The sequence below is a fragment of the Echiichthys vipera genome, assembly GCF_963691815.1.
Source record: "Echiichthys vipera genome assembly, chromosome: X".
In the NCBI taxonomy this organism is placed as follows: Eukaryota; Metazoa; Chordata; class Actinopteri; order Perciformes; family Trachinidae; genus Echiichthys; species Echiichthys vipera.
The window spans coordinates 39178894-39199008 of NC_139825.1; the positions used below are offsets into that span (position 1 = coordinate 39178894).

The 20115-nt window shown below is 43.0% G+C and overlaps 1 protein-coding gene across 1 annotated transcript in view; it reads left to right on the forward strand.

Annotated features, from left to right (window-relative positions):
- Positions 1-16614: 16614 nt before the first annotated feature.
- Positions 16615-20115, forward strand: part of sulf2a (sulfatase 2a) — a 35001-nt gene continuing 31500 nt past the window's right edge. The window contains exon 1 of the mRNA XM_083939512.1: positions 16615-16700. The gene's annotated coding sequence lies outside the window, so the exon portion shown is untranslated. The remainder of the gene's footprint in view (positions 16701-20115) is intronic.

The window sequence follows — 20115 nt, forward strand, 5'->3', positions numbered from 1 at the left end:
CTGGGCTGTGAACCGATCCAGTGAGTGCTGAATTAATAATGAATCAATCAATAATCAATAATTAATCAATTAATAATATTAAAATGTATTTTTAAAATAATACTTTGGCCTCTTTCCTAAGCATGTATTGCTATATAATTCTGTACTGTGAAAAGTACTGAAACACAGTACATGCAACAAAAAGAGGCAATCTATTATTTGGCCGGTAAAAACTTTACTTGGCCGGTAGATTCCCTTGGCAGGTGAGCCAAAAAGTTAGTTTACAGCCCTGACTATGACATTATAGATTCTGCTCTTCAGTCCGATGCTTTATCAACACTCTCACTCTGTGAGAAAGAAAGTATGCCTACACGGGTCAGTGGAACTGTTTTATTATCTAACACCTTTCATTTTTTATTTAGGTTTTCAGGTTTTTCAAAGAAAGAAATCTGCTAAGCCTCCCTACATGGCACCAATGTTATTAAAATGCTATGCTTTGGACCGTTTCTTCCTCTGCCATTATTCTTTTTTTTTTTTTTTTTTACAACTCTCCAGCTGCATAGACAAATGAGTTTGATGTCATTGTTTTGAAATGTGCATCTGTGTATGCTGGCATCGATAATAGCAATTGATAAGCTCTGAGGCATAATTCAAATTATTCATATCTGAATTTCATTTAGCTGCTTCAGTTGCAGGGGCCTGTGTTTGTGCTTGTCGGTTCTTTTTCACATTGTCGCAGCTTACTGGGCCACACAAGCTGTTGTTAAAGATATAATCCGTAAGATTTTCATTCTATTTAATTGTCTTTTAAGTTACTATCTATCAAAGAGTGAGTTAAAACAATGGTGATTGATCATATGGCCCACTAATGAAAGCACTATTTACTGCTTGAGTGTCTGTGACGAAATTCACATGCAAAATTAAAATGCAGCACTTTATTTAAGCTAGTCACTGAATCATATGCTGTGTTTCTTGTAATTGGAAATTGGGAACTTCCAGCTTCTGAGTCAGGCTTGTAGTAAGGGAAGAAAATATGGATTTAAGAGGGTAACATATAGGGGACAGACCGGACATAGAGAAGTGAATGTATGTCAATATATCTTGTCTATATATTTATGTAATGCCTGAGTACGGCATGATACAAGGCTATAGACTATTTTTTCAGAGTGAATGAGTCTCTGATGCAGTGTCTATAACTGCTCATAAACTCTGTTCAAACTGTGAAACCAGGCAGCGCTGATCATATATTAAAATGTATCTTCACCCCCTTATCTGAACCTAACTCCACCCGCTGCATCATTTTGAAAAATGCAAAATAGTGTTCAGAGGGGGCAGAAGGGGGCAGAGAGAGAGCAAGTGGAGGGGGGCTGCCCACATCTGATAAGAGGGCGCTAACATTTTTTAATTTTATGACAAATTTGTTAAATGAAAAAAGTTTGTCTGACCGGTTGGTTGGTCAAAAACTTTACCGTAAACCACGCCATACACTAAAACATGTTTCTGAAACCATAAACATAATATTGATTTATATTTGTAGTTTCACAGTTTTTAGTTCAGAGCATTGAGGCTGCGTCAGAGACTAGCTCGGTTCTCAGTGGCTGTTTTTCTTCTCAACAGTTTCAGCAAACATGAAAACCTTAATTTTCATAGAAAGTGACCAACTTTAGCCAATTTTGTAGAGCAGGGGTGCCCAATCCTGCTCCTGGAAAGCTACTGCCCTGCATGTTTTAGGTTTCTCCCTGAGTGTAAAGAATTGTTGTCGTCATCTACAAAAAGTCTGTGTTGTTTTCAAGATAGACTCAGTCTAAATGGTCTTCTCCTCTTTGAGTAAATTCCAAAAAACATAAAAAATAGTGAAATGTGATTATTTGGCAGTAAACTTGTTAATTTATAAGCATATAGTATATTGCTGAAGATAGTACAAACAACAGTATAATCAGATTACTATAATCCAATTATGTGTAACACTTCGCTTTTCAGCCTCTGCATGTCACCTCATCTCTGCAGTATTTCTCTTGTGCACACTGAGTGCACAGTGTTGAGCGCAGGATTGCTTCTTCTCTGTTGGTTTGCCTTTGCCCCCCTCCCAAACACCCACCCAACCCCCAGAGTCCCTCCTATCCATCCATCTGTGCTCTTCACTCACTGACTTTGCGTCTCCACTGAGTGTTTTCCAGCCATATTGTGGTTTGATGTGTTTCTGCCTCTAATGAGCCAATTGTTCTTGTGTTTTGTTCCCCTCGGGGAGCGTTGTGTAGCTTACAACATTCTGCTCACAACCATTTTAAAACATATTCACTGCACTGGGGAGGGATTGGGGCCAACAAAACAATAATGCCTTGGAGGGTGTACAAAATGAAAAATGTGTTAATGAGCAAAGTAGCACACTAGCAAAGTGACGGAGCATTATTTTCCTGTCAATTAGATCTTGGTTATTCAAAAGGTATTTGCAACTCCCTGCAGAGTAAAATGTGTGCCATCTCCCAGGCCTTAGTGTGTGATTGTGTAAGTGATGTATTCATTCCATTTCTCTGTGCGCGTCCTAGTTTGAGACAAAAAAGAGAAGAGTATAGTTCTATTTTGAGGTGTGTGTTTCTTTCTGTGTGCACAAGTTCGCTCATGACCGTGTACAAGGGGTATTGATACAGCTGGCATCCAAGGCCCTGATTAATTGCCATGGCATTTGGCTGTTCTTGCTAAATGCAACATCCCATGCTGAGTGCCTGGTTAATGGATGTCTGCCCATTGCAGGCCCAGCATCAGCCCTTTCTTTCTTTCCTCTCCTCCCTGCGCCTCTGCCCTCTCCTCCTCTACTTCATAAAAGGTTAGCTGTGCTTTATCAGCAGGAATAGACACACATGTGGAATGATCCCATACAGCTCAGATGCCCATGCTCTTGACAGTTTTGTCCAGAGTCGGCTTGCCGTACAAAGGCTGAGCCTCCTCTCTATTTCTGGCAGCACCAGTTCAAAGGTATCTTAAGGTTACGTCCTCTCCCATCTTCTCTTTAATCTACAGTAAATGTGTTTTGATAAGAGCTGGGAAAGAACTCTACCTTTAAGTGTGTGTATGTACCCTGAAGACCCAATTTCAGTTTGTCTCTATATCTCGAAGAAGAAGGGGAAAAAATATATGAAGAATTAGCTTTCATCCTCAAGTGAATTAGTTTGCTCTATCTTAATGAGGTTTGCCATGTCAGAGGGAACAGTTCAGAGCCTGCATGCTAAACAGACTGAAATTGGAATAGCGTATTAGAGCTGCAAAAATACCTTCTCTCTCCAGCTCTAATTCCACCACTGCCACGCAATTACCCTTATACACAATTTAATCTTGTCACTTCTAAATGGGAATAGAAGACCATGCGGAGGAGAAATCATCTTGGTTATTTTTTCTTTCTTTTTTGAAAAGTAATTCCAAAATCTAATCAACTGCAGAAAAACATGTCACCAGTTTGACTGGAAACATCCAATGTAGTTATGCAAATGAACCTAAGTATTGTAGAATATGATATGACAGAATCTCATTCTGGATGGTGCTAGGCCAGATAGAAAGATTACTCAGCCGTATCTGAGGGGAGGCAAACAGGAAGCGATGAGCCTGGTAATTTATTGTGTTGGTATTTCTCCTGTTTGACTTAAGACAGCTCATTAAAGGGCGAGGTGTCACTGGGCCGGACAGAAAGACAGACAGGAGCATTTCTCTAATGGGCTCTGCTCTACTCTGTCTGCATCAGCTCTTTTCTGCCTTTTGCGATGCCAGCTTAATCTCTGACTTTTTTAATATAAGGTGCCAAATGAGATTTTACACAATTCATCATTTTGCTCCTCACAGGGGAGAGGGAAATGCTATTTCATCCTCCCACTTGTCTTTAGTCTGCTTACAGGGCTGTTTTAGGGCAGCCATGGAGATATGGCCAGAGGGCTAAGATAAGGAGAGAAGGCCTTACGTTTACACCAGGGACAGACGGAGTAGTCTGCTGTGTTGTTCAGGTGTCATTCTGCTGGCTGGTGTCACTTTTGGCAAAGAGTAGTCCATATGCTGCCAGTGCTGAAACTCAATTACCATTTGTCTCTCAACACACACACACACACACACACACACACACACACACACACACACACACACACACACACACACACACACACATACACACACACAGATTTTTCCAACCATAACCCTCTCAATGAACTCACCCAAATCTAATCCTCATCTCAAAGTACAAACCTTAACTCATATACTATTCATACACAACATCCTCACTTTTGAGCTTGTTTTCTGGTAATTTTGTCCTCACAAGTATAAAAAGAAACCTGCTACACATTATGAAAGAGCACCCCTGCAGCACTGACCTTTCGTTGTGATGTCAGTCCCTACGCCAGGAGCTCTCCTCACACCCTGACTGCTCCTGATTGCATGCCAATGAGTTTGTTTGCAGACACAAAGAGCCTTACAAAAAAGAAGCAAGGTCCACTCTGGTACAAACAAGTAATTAATTATTGAGGTCACCAAACACGACTGCTTGCCAATCTATGTAGCTGTTTAAAGACCCTTAATTTATAATTCAGGCCCTTCTCTCACTCTGGTGAGTGCTGAGATTGAAAGACAGCACTCGAAGGCACTTGAAACTTCATTGGGCTAAGGTGTGTCTTTTCAGTCCTGTGTGACTGTGAGTACACATACTTGTGTGCTGTATGCATAAGCACACTTGTGGTGATCAATGTTAAAATAAACAAAAAGTTGAACGTGTGTGACATCTGGCTTGGCTGAGATGGAGTAGACATGGGTCGAGTCTTTCTCCCGCAACTTTTGCTAATTTTTACGTTTCAGGACCCCAAAAGTCACACAAATAGTATATTCGGATACACCTCCTAAATATGCCAAACACATTCGACCAGGCTGACTGTAAAGGACCAGGGGGCGAAGGCTAGACCCGCAGAGGAGGCAATAGGCGTGATTAGCATGGTTCAATCCGCCGAGTTCAAAGCCTCCATTTCAATGCTTTAAGCAAAGCTGGACCACGTCCACACCACAGTGTCCGACCACGCTCAGAACATATGCTCGAGGTAAATTTACAGGACGAGCATCTGCTAACGCGTGAGGCCTCCTGTGCCTCGCTAACAGAGAGCAATGCTAAGCTGCTGGCTAAGGTCAGCGACCTGGAGTCCCGGAGCCGGAGCAATGACATCAGAGTGATTGGATTACCAGAATCTGTTGAAGGACTGCGGCCCACAGCCTTCTTCGCAGAGCTGCTCATCGAGGTATTCGGGGAAGGCTTCCTGAAATCACCGCCTGAGTGTGACAGGGCTCACCGCACACTAGCTGAGAAACCGAAGCAGGGGCAGAGCCCACGGCCAGTCATCATCAGGCTGCACAGGTACCAGCTGAAGAAGAAAATCATACGCGAAGCCTGGGCCAGGAGAGGCCAGCTACAATACAGAGGGTCTCCCATCGCCATTTACAAGGACTACGCTCCGGAGGTGGTTGAGCAGCAGCAGAAATACAGAGAGGTGATGTCGGAGCTTTACAACCTGGGCTTGAGACCCGCACTGCTGTTCCCCATGAGGCTGGTCATCAAGATGAAGGACGGAGGCTCTCTATGGTCACTAAGGCGAAAGCCTTCATAACATCCAACCGCACAGAGGTGCCCTGATGACCGTGGGAGAGCTGTTGATTTCACCGCAGACGTGCCGCTGTCAAATTGTCTGGATAACCATGAGTGTTGCTGACTGTGTCGCTGTGCTATAGCAGCCCCGGACTGACCGGAGTTTATATATTTTATATTATTTTTAGACCGCCTCGTTAACAGTTAAAGTCCTGACAGGCTGCAGACTTTCTGTCTGTTAAAGTTTTGAACAGAAATAGCTAAGTAGTGATTTTAACGCATTGTGGACATGTTGACTCGAGGTCCGGTGTTTTCTGATGCTTTTTAAATTCCCGTTTCTTCATCCTGTTTCTGTGCCTGCTCACACTGTTATGTGGATTCAGTTTGTCTTTGGTCGGCCTTCGTTCCGAGCACTAGAAGCTCGTCTGCATGTTGATTTCAGTTCGTTATTATATATTTCTTTCACAGCTTTATTTTATTATATTTATACTTTTTATCACCCACCGCCACAGTGTTATCTGAAGTATTCTTATTATCTGTTTGGCCAAAGGGCTTTATTGAAGCCTGACACTTATAGTCTGATGTGCAGAGGTGACCTATATCGATACAGCGCGCATTCTAACGCAGGGTGGAGGGTTTTATAAATGTATCCTATTCATCTGAGCTAAGGTAGAAAAACACCCTCATGGCCTTTCTTCCCCATGGCGTCTTGGAGCCCTCTGCTGACTGATTTAATGTCTGTTCTGGCATAATTATTAGTACTATTTCCATGTTTTATTCTTTACTAATATTCTCATGTGACTTTAAGGGCTTAAAGCTAATGTTCGAGGACAAGTGATATCTTATATTTCTCAAATGAGGAGGGTGGAACGGGCTAGGCTTGTGAAAATTACGCAGGAATTGGTGAAACTCGATGGAATTTACTCCACCTCTCCATCCCCCCCTCTATATAAGAAACGGCTACTACTACATTCAGAACAAAGCCTCTTAATGACACGCGTAGTGGAGAGACAGCTACGACAATCTAAACAAAACTTTTTTGAGCAGGGAGATAAGGCAGGGAGACTCCTGGCGCAGCAGGCCCGCGCAGCTAGTGCTTCTAGACTAATCCCTAAAATTTAACTACCAGACGGTAGCCACACTTCTGATCCTGATGATCAACAAGTCTTTTTCTGATTTATTATTTTCTGACATTATATACTTCTTAATGCACCCGAATTACTGCAGCGACCTCCAACACCTTAGATTGCTTAACGTACCCTCAGATTGATATAAACATCGCTAGGGAGCTCGGTAGACCCATCTCTCTGTTGGAGGTGCACAAAGCGATCAAGTCCATGCAGAGCAGGAAATCTCCTGGTCCCGACGGTTTTACAGTCGAGTTCTTTAAGGCATACTCGATGCTATTAGCTCCCATTCTTGTGAGGATATTCAATGACTCCTTTACTGAGGGCAGACTGCCAGCGACCTTGTATGAGGCATCTATTTCATTGCTCCTGAAGAAAGACGGGGATCCTACCTTATGTGGCAGCTACAGACCGGTCTCACTTTTAAACATAGATTGTTAGCTCCTTGCTAAGGTCCTCACTGTCCGCCACCAAAATGTGATGTCATCGATAATTTCACAAGACCAGACAGCCTTCATATTAGGGAGACGTCCATTCTTTAACACCAGAAGGCTGCTCAACATCATATTCTCACATGGATCGGACACTCCTGAGGTAGGAGTGTCGCTAGATGCGGAGAAAGCCTTCGACCGCGTAGAGTGGAGCTTCTTGTTTTATATTTTGGAGGAATTTGGCTTTGATTCTAATTTTTTTTCTTGGATTAAGCTTCTGTATGTAACCCTCTCTGCATCTTTGAACACTAACGGTGTCTGTTAAGCATGTTTCCCTCTCAGGCGTGGGAGCCGGAAGGGCTGCCCGCTCTCACCTATGTTGTTCAACATAACCATTGAGCCGTTAGCCATCTGGCTTAGAATCCAGAATGAGTTTGAAGGCATCACTCGTTTTGGCCTGGCTCTCCTTATATGCAGATGACCTTCTCTTATTTATTTCAAACCCCACAACCTCCCTCCCCCTATTTTTATAAATTCTGAATCAGTTTGGACACCTATCGTGGTATAAATTGAATATTCAGAAGAGTGAGTTATTCTTTGATCCCTCCCACAATCCATATTCCCCTTCAAAACAGCTGATGAGGGGTTCAAGTATTTGGGGTTGTTTGTCATCAGCTCCTTCAGGGACCTTTTTCAAAAGAACTTCCAGCCGCTATTGGATAAATGCAAGTCAGACTTGTCTAGATGCCCCCCCCCCCCCCCCCCCCCCTGTCCTTGTCCCTTGCAGGCGGGGTTAATCTTATTAAGATGGTCCTTTTACCAAAGTTTCTGTACCTTTTTCAACACCTCCCAATTTGTCTTTACAAATTGTTCTTCACTAACCTAGACCAACAACTCAACGCCTTTATCTGGCAAAATAAACCAGCCCTTATAAAAAAACATATTTTTCAACTCCCTAAACCTGAAGGTGGACTAGCACTCCCTAATTTCCGCCACTGCTTCTGGGCCTGCAACATTAATAAACTTTAATATTGGCTCCGCTGTGAAGTTGCAGACGCCCGCCCGCCATGGGCTCATATTGATATAACATCTTCCTCCTGCTCTTTGCACTCTACGATTTGCTCACAGCTCCCCATAACTTCCCACAAGGTCTGATCCAATCCGGTTGTCGTTAATGGCATTAAAATTTGGATCCAGTACAGGAAGCAGTAAGGCTTGCAAAGGGCTTCGGTCCTTGCCCCAGTTTTGAATAACCATGTGTTTCTCCCTTCCTGCACCGACCCTAAATTCCGCATATGGTCAGATAAGGGCCTCAAAACTCTTTAAGGCCTGTTTGACGAAGGAGTTTTTGCGTCCTTTGCATCTATGTTCGACAAATACAGACTGCCTAATAGACACTTTTTTTCCCAGTACCTTCAAATGAGACATTTTATCCAAAAGCAATTCCCACATTTTCCCAAACCGCCCTCCAGAAGCTGAGATGGAACAGTTCCTGTCCTTCAACGTACAACACAAACGACTGATATCTGTCATTTATAATAAGATTGCTCTTCTGAGCCCAGTCCCCACTGTATCACCTAAAAATGCATGGGAAAAGGATTTGGGGGTATACATTACTGATGACCAGTGGAGGGACATTCTGAAACTGGTCCACTCATCTTCGATTTGTGCCAGGCACGGCCTGTAACAGTGGAAGGTGCTTCATAGAGCCCATTTTACCAACGCTAAGATATACCCTAGTCACAGTGACGTTTGTAACTGCTGTAAGCAGTCCCCAGGCAACCACACACACATGTTCTGCACGTGCCCGAAGCTTGCTGAATTTCAAACCCTCAAACAGGCTGTTAACATAAATTTGGAACCCATTCACCTGACTGCTCTTTTTGGGCTCTCTCCGTCTAAAAATCTGCCCATTACTACACAACGTGTCGTGGCCTTTACCACCCTGCTCGCCAGACGTAACATTCTCCTTAAATGGGTTTTATTAGCAGCAGTATTACTGTTATTCCTGACAATGCTGAGGACACTGCCTAGTGCTGGAAGAAGAGAGACCCCCCCTTTATTTATTTATTTTTTGTTGTCTTTCTCTCTCTTGAATTACATGAATTATTTTTGCTATAAGTTTTAGTGTGTTTTTCTTTTAAACCCACCCCCCCACCCCCCCTTTTTCTCCTTTTTTTTTACTTTATCTTACTTTATCTACTTATGTTACATGTTATATTTTTTGTTATTGTGACCGTGCCTGACATGGGCTGTTGGGAGGGATAGCGGGATTCATGTTGGGGGTTTTCTGTTTTTTTCACCTGCAAAAAGCAATAAAAAAATGTTAAAAAAAAGTTGAGCGTGTGCACCAAGCAGGTTCACATATTTTTAATTACAGCCTGTTGTAAGATTCACTTCTGTTTCAGTGTAATTCATCTCCTCTGTGTAGCCACCCTCACAATGTTTAAAAGTGATTACAAATGTTTTTGTGCTGAAAACACTGGGGTGCCTTGTTAGACAAACCCACAAGCGCTTCTTATTTAATATGTGTGGCGGATATTACACTGAGTGCTGTACATTATGAATGCAAATAACACGGCGTCAGAGGGGTTTTAGTTAATTAGCTGGAGATGTGATGCTGGCTCTGGCCCATAGAGGCTTGTGTTCCCTGGGACCGCAGACCTCAACAAGGGGGGGGCTCTTTGATCTGTGGATCCCACGGTCTGGTAACGGTTCTCCAACCTCTGCAATGCCTGCTGTGCAGGGACAGATGGGAACAAAGTGTGTGTGTGCACGCATGTTTGTGCATGTGACGATTCCAATCTGTTGGACACAACTTCCTTCACTGTGAGTTAATGAACAGGCATATCAAACAGAATAAACTTTACAAGTTGAGAATTTGATAGTTAATGTTGCTTATCTGAAAACCTACTGTCTTCTCTTTCACAACATGGAGAAATATATCCGTGCACTATATTAGATGGAATCCAAAAGCTTTTCAATCTGGTTTTATTTGTCAGCAAAGATTCAATTCCTCATAAAATGTCCCATTCTGCTCATAGTTAGATTCAACTGAATTTCAATTTTGATACTTTCAAAAGTACAACTATGAATTTTAAAAGTTATTTAAAAGGATTCTTTCAACAAGAACTGAATACAATGTAAACTTTAAAACAAAGCACTATTTCAATGGTTGACATTCATTTGTCATTCATTCAAAAAGGCCAAACTGTCTCCAAAAGACAACAGCTCAGTACTTGTAGGAACATGAGGGGACAGAAACAAAACAGAAAGGCAGCAGCATTACTATTTCAATGACAACAATAAAACATTAATCGGATATTATCCATCTTTTCTAATCAGTGCAGTTATGTTAACCACCTCAAATTGATGCACGCGTTTTTTTTTACACCCCTTATGCACAGTGGAAAATAGATATTCCTTCCAGGCCTGAGTACACTTCCCCCTGCTGGCTGATCATCAAACAACATGGGCTGCTTTAGTGGGACTGGCAGGATGTCCCAGTTCTAATTACTATGTGCTAATACACCATGTAGTAATGTTGACAGCCCACTGTTTTGGCAGATAGAGTACACAAGAAACCATGGTAGTGTACTGTTTTGAACAAGAAATTAAACACGCCGTGTGGGATGTCAATGGAGCTGTAACTTGGAAGCAAAATTTTATAATAATGGTGATTTTTCAAAGACATTTTGACTTCTAAAACACAGGTGTAACGAATAACATTGTTAATGTTATGCTCTATTCACTCCTTAGTGGAGTGGAGCCATCATTGATGCTATTAGTATCGGTTAAATAATTAATACCGGTGATTATTCTGCTATGACAATGAAAATAATATGTCCAAGGTTTATAAAGGTTTTTCCTTTAATCACTTCACTCCAGCTGTCAGCAGCTCTTTCATTTCTGTTGTGCATTGCGTTGTGGGACATGGTGTCATTTTTAAGTTTGACACAACATACTCAGAGCACAGTATAAAATGTATTTATGTATGTATGTATGTACTACAGGGCTACTAAATAAATAAACTATCCAAATTGAGGGGCCGGAAAAATATGAGCATCACATTAATGGCTATTGTAAAACAATGCAGAGACATAGGAGTGAATATATTGTCTTTATTTTATCAATGTTAATATTAGTCATGACCTCGTTGCAACAACCTTGTCAAAAACAACCCTTGTTAAATGAACAAACCTGTGAACCAGAGGTTTTCACTCACAGTTACTGGACTTAAGTAAAGTTTGAGGCTCTTGTCCTTTACTTGAGTATTTTATTTACATGCTACTTTATTCTTATACTATATTCTACTTTTTACTCCACTGCATTTATCTAATAACTTCAATTACTAGTTACTACCAGGCTTACAAGTACATATGAAACATTAGTTTATTCATCAAAAATTGGACTGACAGAAATTAACGTAACATAAATGCAGAGTAGAATGATTTTTCTGAAAATGCTCCATCAACTTAAACTCTTTACACACATATGGCTGCAGTGTAAACACAGGCTTCACAGTGACAGAAACAAAAACTTCTCTGTCCTTTCTCTGGTGAACTGACGGTTTTCTCTGACAACCTTTCTTATTTCAGAGTAGAAAGAGACATTGATGTGGTGATTTAACCACGGATTTAACCAGACAGAAACGATTGAGAATAACAACAGATCGGAGCCTAGCGAGCTGTTGCCAAGAGGATTCAGAAACCCACGAAGAGGAGCGTGCGTAGCGTTGTGGCCGCGCGCCCACAGGGAGCACATGGAGCAAGACTCCCAGCGCGCCAGGAATTTGACACGTTGAGATGGATACGAGAAAGGACAGAGGTCATGAATGACTTTTTCACACAGGCTTCTACTCAAAGGGCCAGTAAATATTCCCTTGCGGGCCGGATCTGGCCTGGGGGCGCCAATTGAATAGCCCTGATGTACTATAGATACACACTCTCGAGCCACTTTATCAGGTACACCTTGCTAGCACTATCTTGGACCCTGTTCTGACTTAATTCTTCGTGTCATAGATTCAATAAGGTCCTAGAAACATTCCTCAGAGATTTCTCATTGAAATGATAGCGTCACTCAGTTCTCCTTTCACTCCTGTTGCACCATCCCAAAGGTGCTCTACTGGGTTGATATCTGTTAACTATGGAGGCCATTGGAGTGCAGTGAATTTGTAAGAAACCTGTTTTAGATCATTTGAGCTTTGGGACGTGGAGCTGGAAGTAGCTTATAGAAGATGGGTACCCTGTGGTCATAATAGGACGGACATGGTCAGCAACATTACTCAGGCAGACTGGGACATTTAAACTACACCATTTTTTTCTTCCCGATGCTGATGCCTGAACTTGGATATCGGCTGATACTGAGTGCTGATGCAATACCAGTACATTAATAAAAATAATTCATATTCATTGATACATTACTTTAGTAGTTAGTTAGTATACGACTATCCCTGTTTGGATGTGATATGATCACTCTCATTGGCTTGGCTTAGGTTAAACCCTTTGTAAATCATGAACAAATACATACAAAGAATGAATGCTTTAGGACTTTCTTTTACTATCTAGTTTGACAGTCAGTCATAACTGAAAAAGGCAGCCAAAGGGTGCCAAGGACAGATCCCCCATCCCATTACACCCCCAACAGAAGCCTGAACCGTTTATACAAGGCAGGATGGATCCATGCTTTCATGTTGTTTAAGCCAAATTGTGACACTACGATCTGAGTGTCGCAGCAGAAATCGAGAGTTGTCAGACCAGGCAAGGTTTTCCAATCTTCTTTGGAGAGCCTATGTCAATTGTAGCCTCAGTTTTCCTGTGCGTGTTTCATTTTTCCATAGCTTTGTGTCTGCATATCTATCTTTGTTTTCATTTGCTCTCCCAGAGTTGCTGTAACTGCCACACACTACAAACTGTTTTAGGGAGGTGCTGGACTGAAATCTACACTGTAGTACACTTAAGGAGGATAATGGCTTTTTCACAGTTTCTCTTGTGGAGACTTATCTAGACTTTCATCAATCTGAAAAAATGTCTATAACCAGAAGCTTAGCAATTAAAGTTGAGATCTGTGATGGAGGAAACTTTGCCAAAGCCTCTATTCTTTTTAATTGTACCATTCAGAGTTTGGGACAGTCATGAATGAATTATAACATCACCTCAGGATATGGAACCAAGTGCTGGAAAAAGATGGTTGCTCATAACTGACTTATTAACTATTCATATTTTCAATGGGAGCTTTTGACGTGACAATGACAGGATAATACTTTAGGTATGACAGGACTATGTGTTGTGTGCATCATTGCCAGGATGTATTGGATGTTGGGGTATTGAGCTATTACATGCCTGACTTTCTGACGACCCTCTGCACTACAGGAACCTGAACGGAGGAAACACTGTCCAGGAACAATGAGCACAGCTGCAAAATGTGATTTGTTAGACTGTTTGCATTTATAATTAACCAACAATGCTGTCCTTTGGAGAAATGTATGTCGTATGTTTGAGTCTATACAGGATTAGCAGGACAATGGAGTAGTTGTAATGTGGCTGTCTGCCTCTGAAGCGACATGCCCAGAGGTTTGATGGCCCTTTTACTATTCTACCTGCAGCAGCCGCTGTCCTGTTTTCAGGAGAATTGCTTCATGGTGCCAGGACCTCTCTCATCCTCAGTTCTGTCAATCCTGTGCCCCCACATTGTCAGCTCCTGGCTATTCTTCTGTCTATCTCTGTTTCTCTTCATAATGTAGTCATGGTAATGTCAAGCTGTCTCTGCACAGGGCCCACTTGCACACACACACAGAATGGATGGAGACCATGGTGCATGGGATGTTTGGTTGAGGTACCGTCAGCCTTGAACCAACTAGCCCAAACCAAGAGAATAATAGGAAGAGTGCTATCAGATATAGAGAGAGCTGGCGAGGGGAAGACAGTGAGGGGGTCTGCCTCATTTGCACTGGAGTCCTCCCCTCTTCAAGCAGCCAGCTGACAGGGGATATTTTTATCAGCCTGGCACACACAGTGCAGAAAAGGAACAAATTCATTTGTGAAAGCACACTCCCCGGCCAAGGACAAGATCTCAGCAGGATAGAGCCTAGCTATCTCTCCGCACTATCAGAATAGAAATCATTCATTCTTATTTATGCACCTGTCTCGACACTATCATGCACAAGGCCTCACCCACTTTGTGTCCAATGAAGCAGAAAACACAAAACGTGTTCCCCAAGGTCTGGAGCCTTCCTGTGGTTTTAAAGTGTGCATGTTTCTCTGCAGACATTTGTATTCTTTTCATGCATCTTGTGTTTTCATTTTTGCCATTTCTGTCTGCTTTTTTGTCCCGACCTCTGTGGGGAATCCCATTGCAAGATAGTCTGTAGTTAACATACAGAGACTTTGCCCTGTTCATACATTTGATGGAGGATACATCTGTTGACTTAAAACCCAATTGGAAGTATGGTATGACACAGCGTTAATGTGCGTGATAGCGAGCGAGCGAGACAGAGTTGGAGTATGAATAAACCATGTCCTAAAGTGGTGTCACTGGGCTGCTGTGTTGGCATGTCGGCTCCGCTCAGGAAAAACAGGGTCGTCTCTTGGGCATTGTCTGTAATCCAGCATGTTAGAGCAGCTAGATGGCTTCTTTATGTAAGCAGTCCCAGAGTTTCAGAAATCATTTGATATGCATACTGCAGAGAAATAGATAATTTTTCAGCAGTATATTTTGTTTTAAGATGATTATGAATAGCATTAGAACAGGCTAATCCATTTTTACAAAGGGCTCATAGTTTCAGTTGGCATGAATAACAATACTTTTTTTTTTTTTACCAGGATTAGTGTTGAATGCACCTGGCATTAAAGTAGGAAATGCAATTTTCTTTATCCTCAAATGCCATGCAAATCCCCAGCTCTGAATAGTTTGTTCTGCATCTGCATTGAGACAGTCATGGCCAGGACAATACTGTTTGGTTTTCTCAAAGCAGCATGGTTTCATCTCTGTGCAGTGACACAAATACCGTAGTGTGCCAAGCTGACAGATAGATGATCCATTACAGACGTCGTAATTGAAAACACTGAAAGTGGGGGGACAATTAATCTCTCTTTCTCTTCCCGCTTCAAATTTCCATGGAGAAATACCTGAAAATGCAGATAATAGATAAGAGTGTTATTGATTAGATGGGGTGGGAGGAGAGGTGAGGAGGTGCAGAGGTTCTCCACCACTAATCTCTCTGGCTGTGACTGCATCTAAATAACCTGCAGAGAGGGATAAACAGGCGCATCCATCATGGGATGGCTGGTGCTGACAGTGATGGATGCCTGCGCCCTCCGCCACCCTCCGCCGAACTTCTCCCCCCTGGTCAGACATAGGAAGTGACACCGGCACTCTGGAGAAATACTTGGCTTAAACTGGGCAGGAAAATGCCTATTTAAGCTCAACTGAGATGGAAAGATTGGGTGAAGGCTTTGTGTGTGCTTCTGTGTGAGTTTGTAGAATTGTCCCCTGTCCTCTGTCCCCTTGTCTCTTTGAGTTTGTAGGATTATCCGTCTTTATAGATCCTGTTTGTTTTATCAAAGTTGAAATTGGTTTTGTGGATTTGCGTGCGTGTGTGTGTGTGTGTGTGTGTGTGTGTTTGTGAACCCATCCATATATATATTTGCCTTTTGTGTGTTTGAGTGTAAATTGATTTCGGAGTGCGTTTCTTTATCTGCATGCCCATGCACCGTGAGCCAAATCCCCTGTGCTGCCTGGACCCAGTAAGCAGGCGTGCCCACGCCAGCTCGCCTTAGAGGTGCCAGCCTGATAGATATGGTGTGTGTGCCAGGCTGTGCCTTCCCTCCCCACCCCTGTAGCATTAAGATTGATCCCTCGTTCCCTCCCATTCCTTTCTCTCTCACTCCTCTGTGTGCCTCTGCCTTTATGAGACTGTGAATACGTGAAGCTCACAGGCTCCAACAGATGGCCGGAGCTGCCTTGGTTCAGTGTCTCTCTCTCTCACTCACACACACACACACACACACACACACACACACACACACACACACACACACACACACACACACACACACACACACACACACATACACATACCACTGCCCCATGAAAGAGAGCCTAGAGAGAAAGAGAGGAAGAGGCAGACTTAAATGTGACAAGGAGAAAGAGAAAAAACAGGAGAACGGAGAACAGGAGAAGAAAGACTAAAACTAAGGGAAACCGAGAGTCAGTGAGGAATAACACTCAGGGAGCATGTTGGAAAAGGAGGACTGATAGAATAATAACAAGAACAAGAGAGAAATAAAAAAAAGAGAAGGACATAACACTATTGAAAAAGGGAGTGAGGGCAAAATTGAATTGTAGATTGAGGGAGCCTCTCTCCTCCCTCTTTCCCTCCCTCTTTTATTTATCTCATGTGAAACCACGCCTCCCTCCTTTCACTTGTCAGTGCATCTATAACAGTGAGCTGTCTGCACCGGGCTGCGTGGGGGGTGAGACGAGCTCCTCACTCTGCCAGCACAGAGGACCGGATCCAAGCGGACTGGACAGGACTGGATGGTACTGGACTGGCCAGAGCAGGTGTGTGAATTTGTGTTTGTGCTTGCATGTGTATTTGTGATGGATGACAGGGAGCAGCGTGTTGTTGTGTTCCTGTACAGGACTTGCTTCCAGAGTAGCGTACCTAGAGGGTACAGTGCTGAAGCTTTGCCCTAGTTTACACTTCAATGCTCTGATCCGTTCTGTTCGCCTCTGAGATTTATGCATGGAGTCGCTAACGGCGCTGCTCATCAGGGTAAGAGAGATAAGACCTCTCATTCATTCGATGCACTGGACTTTTCACAGAGTATCATGCTTTTGAATGAGTGCAGCGTGGACAGGAACTGCTGTTCCTGTTATGTTGTAGAACAAGTTGGTAGTTTGTGCTGGATGCTGTGGACATGTGCCGTGTCTCCATTAACTGTTGCAAGTATCTGTCTTTAAAGTGATGTTTCTACACAATAGTATCCTCTCGTTGGGCAATTATTTCTATATGATTGTGTTCAGCATCTGTAAGAATCCACTAAGTGAAAGAAGTGAGTACAGCTTTCACATATACCGTATATGCTCTGTCTTGGTGTTGAATCCCATTTGTGATTGGCTCTGTGGTGTTTTGAAATATGACACATTCATCAAACCAGATACAATCCTGACTCTTGCTGAATGTGCGTGTTGGGGGTTTAAAATGAATGCAAAAATGACAACTGCAACAGTGACAATATTACTTTTTCAGAAGGCATGAGCGGTCCAGTTTTTTTGTTTACCTTGTGGGGACCTTTTTGTAGAAACCAAAGAGGTATCCAGCACACGGCATTCATTCAGGAGTCACAATTTCAACACTTGCAGCCACTCCTATAGAAGCCTGCATGGCTTTAGTCTACAGGGCTGGCCTGAGTGAATTTACTCACTATCAGTGTTTTGTCAATATCTTTATGGGTCAAAAGGCTGTGTCATCACCAAGTGGTGGCAGTTAAGAGCAGTGGAGTAGAAGTAGAAGGGGGGGCACTGACCTAGGGGCTGAAATATTTATGATGGAAACAGCTGAACGCCCCGTGCTGTTTGTAGCGATATGGGTGGATGGGTGAATGAATGCATGGATGGAGGGATGGAAAGGAGGTAAAGAAGAGATTCAGAGATATGTTCTTTAAGCATTCATTATTTATCACATCTCACTTTGCCATGGAAGCTCTTACCCCCACATCAACTGGCCTCTTTTCTCACTGAGAATGCCAGCGGACTGGAGGAGGATGCTCCTTCTTAGTCTACCTGTCAGCTCGTCCCCCGGGCCTGTTGAGACTGCAGCCGCAAGCTTCACACTCTGTTCCCACACACACACACACACACACACACACACGCACATACACACACACACACACACACACACACACACACACACACACACACACACACACACACAGATGTATATAACATTTTGTTCAGATTTATATTTACACGCCCTAAACTGTAATTGCACACAAAATCACAGTCACTAATTTCCACTGCATGAACCCAAACATACAATGGGTGCGCTCATACTGCATAAATTTGTGCCCAAGCTTATACAACACACACACACACACACACACACACACACACACACACACACACACACACACACACACACACACACACACACACACACACACACACACACCATTCACCATTTAATGTTCCAATCTCTCCTCAATCTCTCCATTGTTCACACACTGTTTCTGAGATTCACAAACACATGCAATCAGTGGGAGTGACAACCTTGAGACCTGTTGACGTTGTTTGCAGCAGCCGTGCATGGAATACATAAGAGACCATGTGGGACTCCTGGCGAAAATGAGCCACTTGACATTCCGTTTGTAAAAATGACTGGAAAATGTGCAGGAGGGCAGGCGATGCAGTTAAAGGGAGACACAGGCATGAATATGTATTGTATGCTAATGTCACACTCCGAAGCTGTTGACTCAAGCTGTTGATGAAAGCAGAGGACATGTTCCCCCATCGCCACTCTCAGGAGGAAGTGCTATCGACAAACCCATTGTCAACGCAGCCGCATCCCTGGCCGCGGGGGCAGCGTGGTGACAGGTGGCAGATATCAGTGACGGCAGCCAAGGTGACACCGCTCAATGGTCTCTGCGGGGCCTGGGGCAGCGCCGGTGTCTGCTCCTTTTTACCGCCGCCTTGACCTTTTGCGGTTAGTCACTGAGGTTAGACTAGAGGGTCCTAAAGCTAATGTCTCCCATTAGCTTCATTCAGGCTTCTCAGACCTACAGCATCTTCCACCTGCTCCACTTGCTGTTTTTATGCACATTTTCTAATTTGTTTATGAAATACCTTAACGTAAAAACACCAGAAATCTTACAAAAAAGCGGAAATAGTGCAAAAAAAAAGTTTTAATGCCTGACTGAGGAGGAAAAGTTGGCGGACTAAAATAGATGCAGTAAAAACTGATAGAAACAGATTTTTTTTCAGTGCATCTTGATGTTACCGAACCTGCTTCTTCGTCGATTGTAGGTGAGGCTGTCGTATTTTCCTGCCACACACCATGACGAGGCTTCACTCCACCAGAAAGAAAATAAGAGAGCAGGTTTTCGGGGGTGTACATAAATTTGATGTTGCTGTTTTTAAAAAAAAAAACACAAAATGGCATCTAAGGTGGGAAGCAGCAAGTCAATGTCATGATCAGAGGTATTGTTGCATCATTAAATGTGAAATCTTGCTGCTTAAATAGATAGATATATATATTGAAATATATTTGCATACATTTAGATAATGTAAACATTCCATATTGCATACATTTCAGCTTAAAACTTCAGACATAACTAGTGTTTGATTACTCCTGTGGAGCATTTTCAAAGTAGCCTGCCTGTAAGGAGAAGTCCCTGTTTATCTTTATGTATGAGCTGCTGTTAACAGGTCCTGCGATGAGGTGGCATCAGAGATCAGTCTGTAAATCTCAGTGCCGCTCCTCTCAGCTCTAATGACAGAGAGGCAGAGGCTCTTTGACGACGCCTCTCATACACTCATCTCTCAGCTGTGAGCGGGGAGTAGTCTACGGCTGATAGGAGCAAATAAGTAGAAGCACATTGTCCTGTGTTTATACGTACGTGCATGTGATGTGTGTGTTTCTCTTGTCTCTCCGTGCGCAGTGTGTACTTGTGATCCCAATGTTCACGGGTGGACAGCCATTCCACTGCGGTGTGTTAGCGCAATCAGATTTCAATCTCTTCCCTCTATATGACTGAGCTGCAGAAGCGGAGGTGTCCCACGGGGAAATGTAATTATACCCTGCTGGCCAGAGTGTACAGGCTTCACTGCCCTATCTGTCTCTGGAGATACAGCGGCTAGAGGCCCCTTCTCACTTTCAATACCAAACAGCAGAGATATCACTAAAGCCCTGCTATATCTCCAATTTTCTTTATTAAATCCCTGCTCCATCCCCTTCTCTAATCATCTTTTAGATCCC